The following is a 19,181-nucleotide window of genomic DNA, read 5'->3' on the forward strand; positions in this document are numbered from 1 at the left end:
GGACATGTTCGTAAAATGTAGAGGTTTATTAAAGCTAAGTTGCGCTTAATGAGACAATGACCTCGCAGAGAGGGCTGCTGCATTGACAAGCAGTCACTCACCCAGCGTCATAATACTAGTCTAAGCTATACAGCTCAATGCACACTCAGAAAAATTACGATCCTGAGATGAAATGGTGAGAAAACAAGAAATGAAGACTTCTCATGCCACGCCAGTAGTGCAAGGGCGGTGACCTTGCATCATTTCTTTATTAATAAAAAAGAACCGTCATGATGTGTGTTTGAACCATTTCCAATCAAAATGAACAGTGTTGAACATTAATATTCCGTGTGAAGCTCCATTTAATGAATGTTGAGCCAAAGGCATAATTTTTCATGAAAAAAAAAAACGCTGTCATACCTATGGACACTGAGCGTTTTGCTCATTTCAGCCAATCCCATACTGCGAGAAAGGATGTTTTACCACTCGTGTCTTTACTACAGGCAGCTATTTTGTGACGTACAGACTGGCCGCTGCAGGAAGTCCCAAGCTGCCTCCCAAGGCAAGGTTTTTGGGGAGGTCATGCGAAATGACGACAACAACTCATGCCGGTGCAGCCTCTGACCTTCTGACCTAATGACCACGACTGTTAACACTTCCTAATACAGTTAAGTGTCCCTATCAGAGCAGAACTCTGCGTATGTTTACGTGCAGGCCGTGAGTTATGGCATCCCATCCCTGAGAAAAGCGTTCATAAGAGAGAACACCGTCCCGACCAGCTTAGCACGCTTTGATGACATCCAGTCTTTTGAAAGTCGCCTAAGCTAGCTGATCGCTCGGATGATGTCCCCGCGTAATCACGTTCCTGCCAATAGCCTTCCGTACAAGCCACGAAGTGGCGCTGGTTCATCGAAGTCGTAAGAGTTAATTGCGTCCTTGCACATTTACTGAAGGACTGCGGTTTTTCTAAGCTTTGCTCCTCCCAAATATATTCGTGAGCATGCATTGCACTTCTACTGTAAGTGCCAAGTAGTCATCAATATTTTTTGAACTGCAAATTTTCGAAATGCCTTGCAGCCCTTTCCTTAAATGTATTTGTTCATATTTCACGGTGCCCTCTCGCTACTCCATTACCTTGTGACACAATGTCGTTTCGTTGCGATGTGGTGATTGTAGTATTTTGCTACATTTTAAAATATTTCGGTGGCTTAGTGCAACATCCCCTTCCATGTACTTTTCGTTCAATGTAACAACGACACATGCACAGAACGGGTTTTCGGGCTTCACTTTATTTTCGACTCCCTTTAGAAGAATGACCGGAGGCCGTAGAAGAGATCCCGCGCATCTGTCCGCTGTAGAGTTTTGAACTTTTTGGCACAGCAGAGCAAATACCTATTTTAATATCAGACTTAAGTTTAAAATGCAGTAGGGAACAAAAAAAAATACAAGGTTTCTTTTGTTTTTTAATTTGACACTCTATACCGCAGTAACATTTGACCATCAGGTTGGTTGGACGTCAATTTCAGACTTTTTACGCAATAGAACCAATCTTTCTATTGATATTAACAAATAATTTTTTTTCACACCAAATTTTTTGAATACCTGCTTTGGTGCTGCATGAAGGTATCGTTTATTACATACATTCTTTTTCGCACACAGAGGCAGCAATTTCGAGTATACCTTTTCACAATAACATAATGCATCACTGCTTCCGAGGCAAACTTTTTCCAATAAAAAAAGCTCTACTCCGCCAAAGCGCAAAGTCCAAGACAATGTCAGTGAACGTCTAGTCAACTTTTCGCCACTTTTACACCAACTTCCCGGCTTTCTGCTAGGCGCTGCTATCTCTTTTATCCTTTGGGCGATGCGCGATGCTTATCTGAATGTACTGCATTGAAATCATCTTAGTAGGCCGGCTTAAACACTCCATAAGGACCACTGTTCTATCTTTATCCAATTTCATTGAAAGTACTTCGAGTCGGAAATCTGTTGAAATTGATATTAAAATCCCATACAATTCCTTGCCTATGGGCGCATAACCGCTTCTAGAATGTACTGATTAACTTCTTCGAATTGATACCTCGAATTCACTTAAGCACACAAACTCCACGAGCGGACAGACAGTCGCATGCCATTACATAACCGCTTCTGCAGTTTAACGTGGTATGTTGATAGCCAGGTGCATATAATTGCTTTGCGGCGCCATGAGCAAAAACCCCATCATTCCTTCGCCACAAGAACTTCAATTTGTCTAATGAAACTGTTTTTTCTCTTCACGACCTATCCATACCAGGTATTCTTTTACCTACATCATCTCTGTGGAAGCCCAATTCTTTTCACAGATGTGCGGCGCTTGAGCTGGGCTTCGGTCGTTTAGTTCAGCACATTGCGCATTGTGTCTTAATGTTCATAGAATTACTGTAGAGCCGAATCTTGGTAAATTATCGACAAAAGTCAGCGGACAGTTTTTAGTACCGCAGCAGTAATGTCTTTCTCGCAAGCTTGGTCGTCCCTTCTGTCGTGTCGCCTGTGAAAACTGAAAACATTATACCTCCTCTGAACATATATCTATACAAAACTTGTGAAGGCGTGGACTACGCTATCTGAAATTCAGTAAAACCTGATGTTGTTTCCTCGTACAATTGTGTCCGCGGCTAATTGTCTTTTGAGCCGTCTCGGCGATGGTATGCTATGCTCACACTCCGCCTGCTGCTTACAAATGGTCATGTGAATTACGAAAACGTTAAAACAGTACACTAAACGAAAAAGTAATAAGTTGATCACACAGCTCGAAATGCCTGGATAAAATGAACGCCGAACAATTTTCGGTCATTAGATAGAATCCTGCAAAACTGAATCATGTTCGACTTGATGCTTTTTTTTTGTGTGTGTGTGGGGAAATTGAGTGAGCCTTTTCAGTCGCCAAATGAATGCCTATCACGTTCAAGTAAGTGAAGGAAGAGCTTTTTATTACCAAATCCTGTCAATGTGAATGATGAATGATAACTTTTTGGAAAGCTCAAAACTATTTTGCCAGTCAGCTCTATATTAGGCCTCCGAAATACATCCGGGAATTGAATGTAAATGCAATGTTCACCAATCGGTGAAAGTTCTGAAAATTGATAAAATGATTTTTTTGCTTATTGCATTCATATTAGAATATTCAAAACATGCCCTATGTGCACAGGCTACTTCGCTTTCTAGTTACTTTCGATATTCTTTCATAGCGCGTATTTTACTTTATCCTCAAGCGGACTAGTTGCGCTTTCGAGGTCCTTGTGAAGTTTAAATTTATTATCAAATTTTGAATCTTAGTGTTGAGTGCCTCGGGTGACCCAGGTCGTTGTACATGATATAAATTACCAATGCGGTGCCCCGAAACCGAAGAGCCTCTACCAAGCTCATTAAATGTTCATGGCGTAAGAAGTTAACTCTTGCATATCCTTGCCACTGATATGAGCATGAGGTTTATATCCACTGCAGTTACCGTCGTATTTGATCTTGAATGAGGGGAGTTTGCCAGTTTCTTTTTTATTCTTCCTTATTCACCTCGTATGACCAAGGTAATAAAATTGCCGCCCTCCTTTCGGTTTTTCTCCAGGTATTTTGTACCTCTAGGAAAAAACCTGAAAAAAAAATTATTGCGTCATCAAAACAAGGCAATATAAAATCTTTCCTGGTACAGCGCACTCTCCGAAACATAGTTGTTTTTGTGAAGGCACGCATTTCTAAACACCGGACAGAGGTTCGTGAAATTTGACGTTAATTACGCTACTCTCTCAGGAGTACCAGGAGGATGCCTTCCTGCAGATATGGAAAACAAATATTTAGCGCTTGGAATACGCCAGTGAAAGTGCCACATTCATACAACAGACTGCCACATTTCATACAAGACCCTCGGAGGCCATCGTCTTGGCGCTTTTCAGTAAATGTTTAGACATTCCGGCATATCTTTTTGATACTGTTCCTTATACAAGAGGATAATTAGCGCAGGGAAGGGCGTGGAACTGTTGTACAAGTGGATGACCTCAGGCATGCGCCCATAAATAGGTCTTAACGCCAGTTCCCTCCACACTTTCAGGCGTCCTTTTTTCAGAGCAAATAGAAAAAAAAATTTTCCGACTAATTAGTGTATCCAAGTCTTAAATAGAAACTTCTTAGTTTTTTTTATATTAACGTACCAATGTTCAACTTTTTAGGCTCAAAGATATCGTCACAGGGTTTTGTTTTCCGCTGTTTAATTAATCATTAAAGACTTCCGTCCGAGCGGTAAACTTCTGGGAGAGGAGAGGAACCGTTGCATTAGCCTTCCAGGCCCCTTTCGTCTTTAAGAGTGTCATCAGTGCTCTGCTATCCGCCTCAAAGTGTAGGTCAGCTGGCGGAATACATTTGAACAAGGCTGTTGAAATTTTCTTTCAAACTTTCAAAAAGGTATCAACTGCAATTGTAAAACACTAGAATTTAGGCTATCAACACATTATAAATAGCAGACTTACATTCTTTTTCGAAGATGTGCACGACGCTGGAAATACGAAGATAGAATTGTAAATGCTTTAGTGGCAAAATCTGCCTAATCAAATGGCTAAGGAAATGCTACCACTTTCACTGTATTGAGAAGTATGATATACTGCTGTCGCTAGTTGACATAAAAGAGCCCTCTGTTTGTAATACGGTGGACACTCAAATGGCCTTAAATAAAGAAGTCAGGGTAAATAGAGCACACTCGAAAAAAAGCTCCTAGTTTTAAATGTATACAATTCTGTACGAACCGCCCTAAAGAGTCAACGTACCCAGTGAGTTTTACCTGCTAATATGTAGTTGTTAGACACGCACGCTTGTTTGCTTATTTACAATGACTATCTCGCCGGGCAGTGTGTGATAAGTGCACAAAAAGAGGTGATAACTGCAACAAACACCTAAATGAAGGCTCACAGCTCGCTCTTAAAATTCTACCCCCTAAATAACGATTTTCGGGACTTCTCTTTTTTCAGTGAGACTAACTGGGAGTCTTGAGCAATAACTACCAGTTTGGCACTACTAGTCTAAGGTATAACATGGAACAGCATCTTAAATTAGAGAAGCAGGCTCTCTGAAGGAAGGTTTCTTCTCAAGACCTGCGGTGCTGTATAGCGTGCTCATGGTTGATAGACAGCTAAAACTTCTTCACTAACGAAATGACTAGGTGCTTTTATTTTTGTAGAATGTGCGGTACGACACTGGTAAAATCGCACCGCTCTTAGCTGCTGCGTTAGGTGCCACGAAATGTCTGTTAGAGTGCTAGTTAATAACGCCGCCATGCAGCAAGCCCGCGCGCCAGCACCATATTAGACGCCCATTAATTAGAGAGACTAACAAGTCTGCCGCAAGTTGAGGTGCACGTGTGTTTTTCAAAGACAAATAGGCGTGGCTAAGGACAGTGGAGGAGTGTGGCAAATGGGGCAATGAAAGAGGCCAAACGCAGAAAAATAGTGAAAAACGCGCTAAGCGGTGAAACCAAAGCTGCCACTGACAGGCAAGGATTAAGCCTGACCTCTGGAAAGAACTTGAGTTCAAGACGTGAAAAGCGGTCTCGATTGACGCAATACCGAAGCTGCGCATTTCTTCACGGGATTACAAGTCCTGTTTGGAAACTTGGAGGGATTAGGAGCCCGGAGGTGACTGAACGACGTCGTGGCATAGAACCGTGGGATTAGCGCACCCCTGTTGCAAAGGATTAGGCTGTTTGGTTCCTAGGGTAGTACCAGGAATCATGTTGTGCAAGCTGAGTGGCAAGCTCAGAGCTACATTTGAGCAACGGATGCTATATTTACGCTCCAAAGAACAGAAATAGGAGAGTAGTTAAAGATCCCTTTAACAGTTAGTAGTGAGAGGACTAGTTTTTGTTGTACTCCTTTACTTTCCTCGTTCACTTCAGTTGTAGTAAAGGGTATGTGGGAAGTTTGCGCGATTGATTTTAACTTTTTTTTTTTATTGTGAAATTAAGAACGCCTTTATATAATGAAGTGAAAGGCTTCCCTGGCTGTATTCCTGGCTGTAGCATAGTTGTAACCTAATCCATGTCAAATCAAATATGAATGGCTGTGCTGAATTTTTGTTAAAACTTTAAAGCCCGACTACCTCGACAGCATTTTCTTTCACAGAAAGCTAGCCTGAAAAGCTTGATTTTAGGCGCCACGACGCGTTGCCTTTCAGTACAGTGCACGCAGTGCAGCTCCGCTGCGCAGGAAGCAGCCTGAAATAATGCATACAAATAAAGCTTGGCTTCTATCACAATAGGCGGCTGCTATTTAGGTGCGAAGTCTCTGCGTTCAGTAATGAGACAAGCTGAAGTTCTCAGCTCCAATAGAAACAGGTAGGCGTACATCGTCAGATCAGTTGCGGAAAAGACTTTATTCCTGTATTAAGAGGAAGCCGCGAACGACGTGTCGAACGTGCACCATGGTATCATAAAGGATACTGTATGTGAGAGAAGAATTCAGAGACGGAGAGTGGGGAATTTTAAAGATACAATGGCAACGCGAATACCCCGAAAAGCAGGAGATTAGACAGCCGTCACCATAGCTTAGTTGGTAGAGCTCGGGAAGCTAAATTCGGAAGTCGTTTGTTCGGATTCCTCCGGCGATGTGGTTGTTTTTTCTTCGGCTTTCATAAATCGCCCATTGATAAAACAACAAAATTGCAATAAAAGACATCCCCTATACCCCTTGGTTTCGGTGACTGCTGCCTTCCGTCATTTTTGTTATAACGAGCATCTCTTTCCGTTCCCTTGTATTGTGCACTTATACTTGTAAATTGAACAGGCGCATACAGGAGACAATTACGCCCAGTAGCCCTGCGAGTTCCACGCATTGCGCCTAACGGCCCTTTTTTATCTGTTTTACACCACTAAACCCTTTCATTGAGTTCTTGTTGCCTACTAGAGGTTTGCTGTTTTTTGTTGCGAAAGCAACCCTACGCGAGTTGCCTAGCCATTTTGCGGAGCTGACGAAAGGCCATACTACGCATGCGCGAGGAGCAGTGACGTCACACGGCGCACAGCTGGCGCGCCGCCGCCGTCGCTGCGCGGGTGACTCGGAGGTGCCGCCGGCGCGCTCGCGAGTTGCGCATGCGCAGTAGCGGCGCACAGCTAGCGTGCCGGGGACGCCGCCGCTGCCCCGCGCTCTCCATCGCCTCTCTCTCTCTCATTGTTGCCTTCGCAATCCTCCAGGGTTTTGCCCCCATCGGACACCTTCGAAACATTTTGCAGATCGTGACAGCAACATGCCTTCAATAATAATGTTTTGGTTGGTTTATGGGTGTTTAACGTCCCGAAGTTACTTAGGCTATGAGGGATGCCGATGAGAAGGGTTCCGGAAATTTCGACCACCTAGGTTACCTTCATCTTATTTTCTGTTCCCCACTCTGACAGCAAACGGTCATATTGTTAATCATCTGGAACCTCCTTTTTTTTTCTTTCTTTCTCCGCCTGTGTTTTATATCTGCATTTATTCAATGCCCATTGTTGTCTGATGTCTTTTTGTGTTCTTTCTATTGCTCTTATGTTTTGCTATTTTATGTCTTTTTTGTAAAATTATGCCCGCTAACTATTGTATAACTTATTCATTGCAGCAAATTACACTAATAGGTTTTAACTTGATTGTATACTTTTATTCCAGCTCCTCTGCCAAACTTATGCACTTTCCTTATGTATTCCTGATGGGAGGTCCCGCAGACAGTTTTCACTTTGGGACCTCCTACTGTACTAACTTTTTTATGAAACTTACAACTCATTGTATTTCGTTTTAATAAACCTTCAAACCTTCAAACATGCACTGACATCGCACAGTACACGGGCCTCGAGAATTTTGCCGCCGTCGAAATTCCGCCGATGTATTCCTTCAATTACGCAAATCTATGAAACATTAGTATGAATTATTTTTGATGTGAATCATCGATCATGGACTCGTTCTTTACCGGTGCGTCTCCAGAACTGTTCATTAGTTCCCCGGCAATCATTAAGTAATCATACTTGTCAAACCTCGTTCCCAGCTTAAAACTTAAAATTATAGACGGCACCAACGACGTGCACAAGTAGTGCCGTGGAAGGCTCGCCTGACAGGTCAAATGCATACTAAAGACATCGGTTCGTACTTCCCTGAGTAGATCGTCAATAACAAGAAGCTTCGGCCTCCACGCAGGAAGGCGAATTAAGGAACCCGGAAACAGAAACTGAACCCACTATAAAGCTCCGCCGAAAAATGATAGTTTTTTCAGCGACATAAGACCAGTCCTCCTTAATTTTCGGATGACTTCATCAACGTCGGCGGAGATTAGAGTCGCAGCGATGTCCTCTGCTAGGCGCGCCTAATTAAAGAATCATCCTAAAAATGCATCTGTATTTCGAGCTTGTGAGATCGAGTTGTTCGTGCGTTGCCACTAAATGGGTCGCTAGCGAAAAAGGCGTGCTCTTTTGGGATGAAGTCAGAGGAGGAATAGGGGCTGAGCGGAAAGAAGAGGCTCGCTTTGGTGGAGGCTCAGGGTGTCACGTGACCGGGCGGCGCAGCTTGTGCGGGAGTCAACGGAGGGCGAAAGAACGAGGAGAGGAGGATCACGAGAATTGCTAGGCGCGGCAGAAGCCTGGATTCCTCCAGAGGCGCTACATGTTTTGCATTGGGCAGGCCAGTTTGTCACGAAAAAAATGGAGACAATCACCTTGTTGTGTTTCTGCGCCAAATAGCCTGTTAACGAGTACTTGTTCTCGTCGCATCTGGAAACCGCAGAGAAGGAGGCACGCCGGGTTGTTCTGTTGTTGTCAGCCCGCTTCTTGACCGCTTCGTTCTGTCCAGCCGCCTAATCTTATCACTGAGAGGGGCGACTGGTGGGGGCTTTCGGTTCTTAAAACCAAGAGAGGAGCCGATTTTTTGTGTTAATTGTTGGCTGGTACCCGTAGTGTTCAGAACTACATTTCCCTAAGGAATGGCAATTTTGCTTCGGTACCGAAGCCTTCAAGGTACAAACCTACAAGGTACAAACCTTTTCTTCCTAGCCTGAAGGAGAGGGGCCATTCTAAAGAAATTAGGACTGCAGTGCTACCCGGTTTTCACAGGATTTCCAACAGTTTTAAGAATGTGGTGAATCGCTACGCTTGGCCGCTTGGGTCTTCCGCTGCGTACTAGTTGGCCTCATAGAGCCGTCAGATCGTGTTCGAAGGGAAGAGTATAGCTGACTGCGTGAAGCGTCATAGCACTCTTTCCGCCAGGTGCCTGAGGGGCGTTTTGTATGAAGTCCCCCTCCTCTTTGGGAGTGTATACATGGATCAGAGAGGCCAATGTTTAAATAAATTGTTTAATAGAACAGCAGCTTTCGTTGAAGCAAAAAACTGAAACTGAGTCAAATTTACTCCTGCACTGCGGCATATTTCTCCGATGGTATATTCGCTACAAATTCTGCCTGCCTCTGCTCGTAGAACAATTCTTTTGAAGAGAAGCCGTGACCAGGTGGCAGGTGAGCTTGCCGAGAAATTTTTCATAACAAAAAAAGGAATCATTGTGTGACTCACTTATCAATAAACTTGTATCAAAAAGAAGTCAAGTTTTTAGATTGCGCCTAATGTTTGGTATGACGGTCTGAAGCAAAATATGCGTTTTTTTTTCTTTTAAGAATGGTATCATTGACAAAAATGCGCTTATTGTGTACTTTCTACGTCCTTGTTTGCATGCGCGCTGTACATTTTGCAGATTGTAAATGCGTTGCTCATTTACAATAAAAAACCCGAACCCAGAGTTTCTTTTCATTAAATATTAAGGGGAAAAACCGTTGTTTCATTCCATTAGCGCCCCCGGATTGCGGGCGATTGTGATCATGCGGACCGCATCATGAAAGTTTACATCTAAATCTTTTGAAGTTTATGTTGCTATAAGCACCTGTTTTATAAATTTATGTTTAGTAGACTAATAACAGAACAATAAAAAACAAATAGAGCGTTTTTATCTACATTCTTTACGTGTACATTGAATTATTTTTTGCTTCAAAGGCATTTTGTTTCCTACAGTTCTTAGGTTGGATTGCAGCTGTAATCTTTGCTCGAGGAATTTTGTCTTTTTTATTTAACAAGTTTATAAAACAGAAGAAGCTTTTCTCCTTTATCTCTGTTGCATACTTCAGAAGCGTGCAAATTTTCTTAAGCAGAATACAAACGGGAATCAGGAATGAAGATTATTTAACTAAGTTTGATTTCTGCCCCCAGACGGACCCTTTTACCCCACTGAATAGGGTCTTAATCTTGTTAGGAAGCGTTGCGCCTACCGCATGATGTTACAGAACACCAGTATGCGTTATTTGTCATGTGTAGCCGCAACACTGCCTCCAGCACTGGTCCTAAATGAAGAGAGCGAAGGAAAAATAAAAATCTTTTCATTACGAAGGAATTCGGGGAACGCCCATGGGTCTCTAGACGACCTCACTACACTCGTGTTTATGTTCCTAAGGTCCATAACCCTGGCGTCCTGGCCGATGGCGATGGTCTGCACGGCCGGGTTCTCCGTGCAAAGCAGGGTCTACCAGTTCTCCCAGGTCTTGAGGTTCTCTGGGCCCCGTGGGCGAGGGTTCGCCTAACAAATGGAGAATATGTGCAGGGAAGAGGCGGAGCGCTCTAGGCGTAGGGTGCAGGCAGGAGTGGGGAAGGAGGGATGATAGTAAGATAGGGTAAGGTGTGAAGGTAGAGCATGTGCAGCATGTTTCATATTTAAGGCGCCCTCACGCTGTCACTCCGGGTACGGGTGATAATGGTTTGACTGCAGAAATTTCGGGTTCGGTAGATTAACTCACGTGCGACTCTTAAGGCGAGCCACCTCCTTGCAGCTTCAAAAGCGCTGGACGCTCATATCAACCGCCAAAGTTCGTGTCCTAGCCTTTGCTAGTTGTCAGCAAAACTATCAAAGCGCAGCTATTGCGACCAGCTGGTGCCCAGAGAAGAGGCTCAAAAGTATGGTAATTGTTTTTATGGTCACTCGCTTGATTAGACGCTGTAGTTTTTAGCTGGAGCGGAATCTGACCTTGTGGTTGAATGCCCAACGCCAAATAAAAAAATTTGATACATGTTTATTTTTATATATGTGTCATATAAAAAATAGAATGAAGTATACAAATCTGTGTGGGTTTAAGCGACCAGTGAATGCTTTTTTTATTGTACATATCTGTAAGTAATGTTTGAAAAATTGCTGCTGTTATCCTCTAAAGCCATCTTTTAGTGGTTAATATATGGTGCTCCATGGCTATAAGTGCTCATAGCAATAGAGATAAACATCCTGCCATTTTTTGTGACTTCCTTGTGAAAGCTAATATGCGCGAAGCTTTAACGTTTACTCTGAGCAGAGGAAAAAATACAAACCAAATGAAGCGTCAAAAACTACTCTGCTGTTTTATAAACACAAAACATGAAGTACGTCTTAAATGCTAGTTGTAATGAGCCGACGGTAAGCGAAATATCCTCACGAAAAAAGCAGCATTTGAAAGAAAATGTATGGAATTTTCACTTCAGCATTGTTATTTGCCCTGGAAGCTAAAGTACTCAAGCCATTTCTTGGAAGGCACGAAAGGCACCAAAAGGAAAGAAATGTAACAAAAATTACACATAAAAATACGGGTTATTTGTCCGAACACAAATCACGCGTTTATAAATTACGAGAAAAATGAAACTTGTTGGTATTTAGAATATTGGCTTTTGTTTATTATTCAACTAAACATTCCAGCTCTATTTTTGCCATTGATGAAAACTAGAGGGCCAAGGCTACGAAATCACCGCAAAACACAGCAGTTTCCATTTGAACATAATGCCGCCCCTCCCTTACCCTTCACATATAAACAGTAACATCCTTCCCTCTCTTTTGTCTTTGTGCGCAACATTGTAGCGCTCTCTCGATAGCTTCGATGCACAAACTCTGCAACGTGTTTGTCGAACAAAAGCGCACCAAGCGTCATCGGTGCTCTCCAGCCATATCGCATCAATATGCAGTGAACGGCAGGAAAATAGGCAGGAGGAGAGGGTATGCAGCATATACTGGTGCATGTCTAGATCCACCAGCTACCTTTCCTGGCTCGGTAACAGCGGCGGTGCTGGCGATGACAGAGGGTGGGGTCAGCCGTCCTAAAACATCGGTTGTACGTTTACGAAAGTAAATGCAGCGCCACAAAGAGCAAGTGAAAAATCCTTAGCGCCTAAGATGGCTGGCTGGCTGCACCGTTGACCACAGTGGGCAGAAATAGTTGAAAGGGAAGCAACCATGGAAGAAACGGAGAAAAAAAGACGCAACTTCGGAGAACAGGCAGGAGGGAACGCTGCATGCTTGGGTAATGCCAATAATAACAAAGTCAATATTAGACCATTTCTCTCCTCCCTATTGCCATCCCCAGGGCCCTTGATCAGCACAGTGGACAGAAAACGTGCTCTGCAGACCTTCTTAGGTTCCATTTCCTAAGCCTGCATTCAGTAGCCCCTGTCTTTCCGACCTCCAGTTTGCACCTCGATTTACTGCCCACTTCCGGGAGCCCATCGAAGTCTCGTCTTCCTCCTAAGCCTTTTCAAAATGCCCACCGCCTCTCCCGATATCTAGGTTGCGATTTCCACTCTAAAATTTTTATAACCGTGCCAAAACGTGCACGCGAAGAAGCTTAAGCCGTCTGAAGAAAGTTTACCTGATTCGAGTATCTCTGTGTTGTTTCCTTTTGCGCTCGCAGTTTATAGGTAGCCGGCATTTTTCGCGGTTTAGATTTACCTAGAAAGTAAACAAACTAAGGTATTTTGCGATATAGTTTTCTCATTTTGCGCGCTGTGCTCTTGTCTTTTTCTTGCAGCATAGTATTTTCTTTTTAGTCAAAGGGTAGGGGAAAGGGATTCAGTTTTTCCTTCCTCCAATTTTGTTTTGCTCTTGATCTGCACACAAAACTGGGCCAAGAGATAACGAAAGCCTTTTCATCGTGTTGAAGTTTTGCGACCAGATTGAGAACAAAATGTCCCACACATTGCAAAACCATCACCTGTGCAAGAGGCCAACGCATCGGAAAAGTTCACACAGATAAGCAACTCTCTTAAAGTCGGCTGAACGCTCGCAATTTAAGGGCCTAAAAGAGTCATTTAAGCTGTAATTTTTTTTTTAATATTCGCGCGGCTATTACCATATGATCAATAGGAGCCTAAAAGGAAGCAATTTCTGTTACGCTGAGACCATTTGTTGGCAATATTTTTGTTAATAGTTTTCTTGTTGCTTCTAATCTTGGTCCTTCTTCTTTGTGGATAACACTCGGCTCCCAGTGCTAATTTTTTTCTTAAGAACTGTTTACGAGGCACAGCATTTGGAGTTTCCTAAATACAAATAAAGCATTTTAAAACATTAACCTGACATTATTCTCTGTTTAGGTATTTTGTAATATTATGTACTTTTACAAGGTAGGATCGGCCTTTTAAAGGCCGATCGTACTCATTCTTATCACAAAACGACATCAAGAGGGAATTGCAAATGTGAACGTTTTTTCTTTCTGCAGTCGACTCTTAGGCTGCATGTAAAAGCATATTTCAAGTTTATTTATATGTTCCTTTTGTCAAACTTGTGTCTCACGACACGTTCTGTCTAACGATGCAATGCAGATGACATCTCTCTGGAATCGCTCCAGCCACGCATAAAGATCATATCATGTATCAAATTTAAAACTGCTTTTTTGAATAGAGCACTTTACATTTTATTAAATTCGAAAACTGACCAGCACAAACCAGTAATAAAAACTGAATTTTCATTTCGCACGGCGCGCGTTTCAACCAGGCATATAACGGTGGCGTAGTCGGGATAAAGTGCGTCACCCTGTTCACTCCTGGTCTTCAAGTCCCCTCTCCCCTTCCCTTACGGTATTTACTGTCAGGGATCGCCCTGCAATTGACATTGGCTCTTATAGCTTCGGCGTGTGGTCGCACGTAAGGCGAAATACGTAACAGCACAGGTACCTTTAAACGCTCGAGCTTTCCAGAAGTGGCTCTTTTTGAGAGAAACAGACAGGACATATTATGAATTATCACTCTGCGTGACCCTGCCACGAAGCTACTCGCCGCAAGGTGTGGAATAGATACAGCAACAACTGTCCGCTGTGTTGTGGCTGAGCTAAAAGCTATCTGAATGCTTCATCATCTGTAGAACACGAATGCCTGCTCTCGATGAGGAAAACAAGCACGCTTTTTTCTCCTAGCGCATAGCATTGAGTCGCTGTGTTCGCTTCTCTTTATTGCCAGAAGCACTTCAGACAAACAGCGGCGATAAAGGAATACACGAAGAGAAGAAAATAGCAAAAATAGCGTACAAAACACCGTGCTATGAAGGCAATGCGACAAGGAAAGCAGGAAACGACCGGAAACGGAAATGCGCCTCAAACATGTGGAAGGATAAATAAACGACAACCAGATGTTGGTTGGCCGTGTTCCTGAAGCCAGTCTGAAGCCAGGCCTGTTGCGAAATCGTCTCAGAACGAAGCCTTTGCGACCGGTTTTCTTTTGAGATTTTAGGGTTCCTCGTACTTAAGTCTGGATATACTTGTTATTTTTTGTTTGCCTCTACTATTGCTACCACTTTGTTTTGCTATTGTGGCGTTCTCTAAAATGCGCTGCGTCTAGCACTAAGCAATTCCCGTCCCCCCCCCCCCCCTTCACCTCCCACAGGTTTGAGCGCTTTGCTAAGCCCGTGAGGGGTCACCATTAAATTAAGAGAGAGGCTCGATAGCAGCTGGACACGGAGACGTGGCCAAACGAAAATTCTTCGCCCGGGAATGAAGGACATATGTCGTAAAGACAACCAATCTACTGCAATAAGTGGAAGCAGTAAAACTAAAACGAGTAAACCTACTTTGTAATCCCACATTTTTAAGAGTATTGACTCAAGCGGAAGAGTTAGCTGCATAACGAGCCTTCTTCCTTCACGAAAGAGGCGTAAGGAAGTCGTTATATTGGCTGTTTTATTCGGCGCAGCCTGCAGCAGTCATTTTATTTTCTCGTGTGCTGTGTGGATTTTTACTACTTTTTCGTTCCACAGGACACGGAAAATCGTGCCCGCAATACAATCCTTCCCTAGCGATAAGTTTTCGAAGAATTTTCACTGCTATTGGCTCATTCCCATGAAGGCGCCTGAAGACAGACGCGAGGTTGAGCACAGGAAGCATAACAAAAACAACATGCCAATAAATGGAACACGATCCTCAAAGCATAAATACACTGAGGACGTGCCATAGTGTCAAATAATTTGCCAACCCACATTGTTCCCGGGCTGTCCTAAAACTTGCCAGTACAAAGCCACACCTTGTACTGGCTTGTCCTATGCAATGACCGGGCTGCTTCATGTTCGTGCTTACTACCTTTTTAACCAGATTATGCTCCTCTTGGTGTTTATTTGAAGCTCATGCCTGCAATTCCTCCAGCCAGAAAATATCATGGCATGGCTTAACACGAGCTGTGATGCCTTCGAGGGATGGATGCTCAGTCGCACTGTACGTTACCAACATCACCAAGTGCCACGTATACATGCCAGTACGAAATGCAGTATGCAAAACTATATACAGAGTAGAAGAGAAAGAAATATGTTCCGTATAGAGGATGTCTTGCCAGTTTCCTGATATTCGGTGGGAGTTACGGAGATCTTCATGGATCTTTATTTTTGCTTAGAGAAACATGCCGAGTGCGCCCACGCGTGTTTTGTTTTTTGGATGTCTCGACAACTCACGTCTAAATATGCATGCGGAGATATTGCCAACATTGGCCCTAATAATGCATATTTCAAGAAACCTTTGTAAACATGCTTTTTCCATGTTTAAATAATGCACTTATAGTTTCAGAAAAATTAGGAGAATGCTTAAGCTTCGCCTTAAGAGCAGATGCGATAACACCTTCTCCTTCGGAAGGGTATATGCTTGGGCTTGTTGGTTCATATTTGAAACGTAAAAACCGTAGCGCAAAGAGACGAGGACACAGAAAGAACGACAACACACGGCGCCGTGTGTTGTCGTTCTTTCTGTGTCCTCGTCTCTTTGCGCTACGGTTTTTACCTTCTCCTTCTTTTCTGTCTTTATTCTTGTTCTTTCTTATCTATCACCAATCATTAAAACACAGTCACATTTGCCGATCACAGTCGTCGATTCGAATCACAATTACTGATCGCATTAGCGATTACCAGTCACCAATCTCAGTATATGATTAACAATCACTAAACACTATCTAGGCTACGCTGTATGACATATTACGGCACTACATGCTCATACAAACGCAGGCCATCTCTTTCAGTACAATAAAGCACCATAACACTGAATTGTTATTCCGCGCAATTCGTGAATCCTAATTAGCATTCTTATATTTGGCTGTTTTTTTATTACTGTATCTTAGTGCACATACCAAACACACATTACGAACTCATACATACCTGAACTCGTTGAATAGGTCCCCTCTACCACACTCGAGCCAACGATGCTTCATGGCAGACCTCCTTTATGCATTCGATGCAGCAGGGTTGGTCATGTACGACGACCGTGGCCAACAGTAGGATGTTCACAATGCCGTCGCTTTGTCCACTCTGTCGACAACTGTGTCGTGACATATGCCGTTAGGTTGCGAAAAGGTCATTGGTAGAAAGAGGAAGATGTAGTCACTGATCATATTATGGATATTTCGGAGGCTGTGGATGTCTCTGGTGAAGTAAGCAATGATGTTTCATGCGATGAATGTCCAAAGTTAGTACCGCCCCATAGTGAGAGAGCGGAAGAAGCAGCACTCAGGCCTCTTGATTCCAAGCCCTCGGACCCTGGCCCGAGTGAGCTTAATGCACTGCGCCCTTTGCTTGCCGACAAGGAGCATTTTGTCACACAAGTGTCTCACCAGACAGGCGCTCCTCACGAGGGGGCTGTGGATGGTGCGTCGTCGGTGTCCAGTGCTGTGCCACTGGCAGAGACAACCGCCATTAAGTCCGCTGAACTGTTGGCTGAAGCAGGGGCTGGTGGCGGCATGGTTCTCCCGACTTCATGGGCGGAGACCTTGCCACTACTGGATGCCGCTATAGACAGCAGCGCACCACTGAATACCCCACAAATGAGGAGCCGTGTGACAGTGGTGATTGAGGATACAGAATTAGTGGAAAAATAGGGCGTCTATTGCTCTGAAAGCCGCCATTTATGAGTTTTTCCCCACCCCGGCAAATGTAGTTCAGTAAGGCAAGCAGCAGAAAGTACGGCGGTTGCAGCATTTGAGGTCGCTGCCCTCACCGGGAGGGGTATGTGAAATCAAAGGCGCCAATGTCAACCTAAGAACCTCTTGCAGAGATAGAGCGTCAGCGTAGCTGTAATCGAGGAAACAAAATTATATTCCAACAAGGAGAGGGAGCGCGCTCTGAATCCGTTTTTGCATGATTATACTATTATTGTGAGCCACTAGATAGGCCTCTCCGGAGGATGTTAGTTTTTCCTCAACAACAGATTGGATATTTCTGACCTCTCGTGTAAAATTGACGTTGAGAGGCACCTCATACGCTGCGACCTTGCTATCTGAGGTGACCATTGGCGGGTTAATTGCAAGTATGAGACTGATAAACAACGAAAAAATTCGTTCTCTTTATGTCGTTAGATAACGTTCCGCGTACGGATCGCAAAATATTATTGCTTGGCGATTACAACTGTGTTTGCAATCCAGAGGACTGATCAGTACTACGTCTGTGTTGTGACCCTAGTTCTGCTATTTTAAAGAATTTGCTCTGTGAACACGACCTTGTTGACATTGGGCCACAGAAGTGTGATAGTGCTCACTTCACGCATTTTCAATGTTCCTCTAACACTCGGCTAGACACGATCTGCGTTTCTGCTGGGCTGTTTTCTAAGGTGCATGGTTGCAGGGTGCGGCCGAGTTTCTTAGTGATCATTGCATGGTGTCTGTTCAGATAGGAAGATGCAGCCGTCGTATTCTTCAGCCTCAGTGGGAGTCCTGGAAGCTAATTAATTCTCAATAATTCGTTTCATTCACTATCCATTGTCTTATGTTGCTCGGCAGCTTGTAAATGGTTTGCACGCTCCATATTCCACTTTTGAGGATTAACATTTTAGTGGACACAAGATGCACTGAGCATTACACAGCGTAGAGGCTTCGAGAAACGAAAGATTAAATTCCTGAAGATTCAACGGTCATTCACGTCATGTAACTCACGTGCAACGGGAGAGGCACCTGTGTTGATAAATGTGGATGAGGTTTATTAGCGGCACAGTTGAGCGATTTTCAAAATTTCTTTAGTGCAAAGTGAGCTAATGGTCATACCGCGCGTAGAAATAGGAAGGGAGATTAGGAAGTCGAAGCAAGTGGAGACTGATGAATGATTAGCCTGAAGAGAAGCGCAAATCCAAAGAGCTTAGGGGTAGGACACACTCGTCTCTGCTCAAGAAAACATGTTCTTCTCTCGGAGCTACTTGGAATAAAGAGCCGCTCACGTGTCGTGCGCTGTCAAACCCCAACTTCAACACCCGCAGCCATGATGTTGCCACTTGAAACTCAGCCACATTCTCATGAATAAATCACGAAGATGAACACGAGCTATGGTGTCGGGTCCTACTTGGAGCCTTGCTAGTCGCTCAGGCAAAAACCACCTTCGCCGTTGCATCTTAAGAAGTTGCCTTGTGTTTCCGCTGTTCGGCAATTCCAATGAGAGTAGCCTTGGACCGTGTGGTTTGTTTTGTAGCCACAAACAGAGTGCCTTTCTCGCCTACCATAACTTTCTGCGGTGCTTCATGCAAACCCCGGAAGAAGCATATTCTGCGGGCGGATTTCATGACCCGACTGAATATTTATTGCATGCTGGAGTGGAAACCAGGACGACGAAGGTGTGGCCTCTTTTTCTTTTGCGAGAGGGAAGCCCGGCCAAGAATTTTGAATGGCTTAAAGGTAGCGACAAGGAAATAATAGAAAGAGACTGTCCTTTTTTTGTGAAAGAAATATTAGAGTGAAACCCAAAATTGGTACAGAGAAAATAATTAGTAGTATTACAAAAATTCCGGTGACAAGAGTGTCCCACTCTCGAAGAGGATACCCCAGCTACCGTTACTACGGTGAATGCAAATGGGATGATAGGTAGGTGTCGGAACTGTTCTTCGCAAAATAGGGTTACAACATGCAGAGATGTAGACCGTATTTGGAAGGAAAGAGCTATTCGATTTTCAGGCTGCTC

This window comes from Amblyomma mixtum, chromosome 1 (assembly GCF_055824585.1).
Source record: "Amblyomma mixtum isolate Tamu chromosome 1, ASM5582458v1, whole genome shotgun sequence".
Lineage (NCBI taxonomy): Eukaryota > Metazoa > Arthropoda > Arachnida > Ixodida > Ixodidae > Amblyomma > Amblyomma mixtum.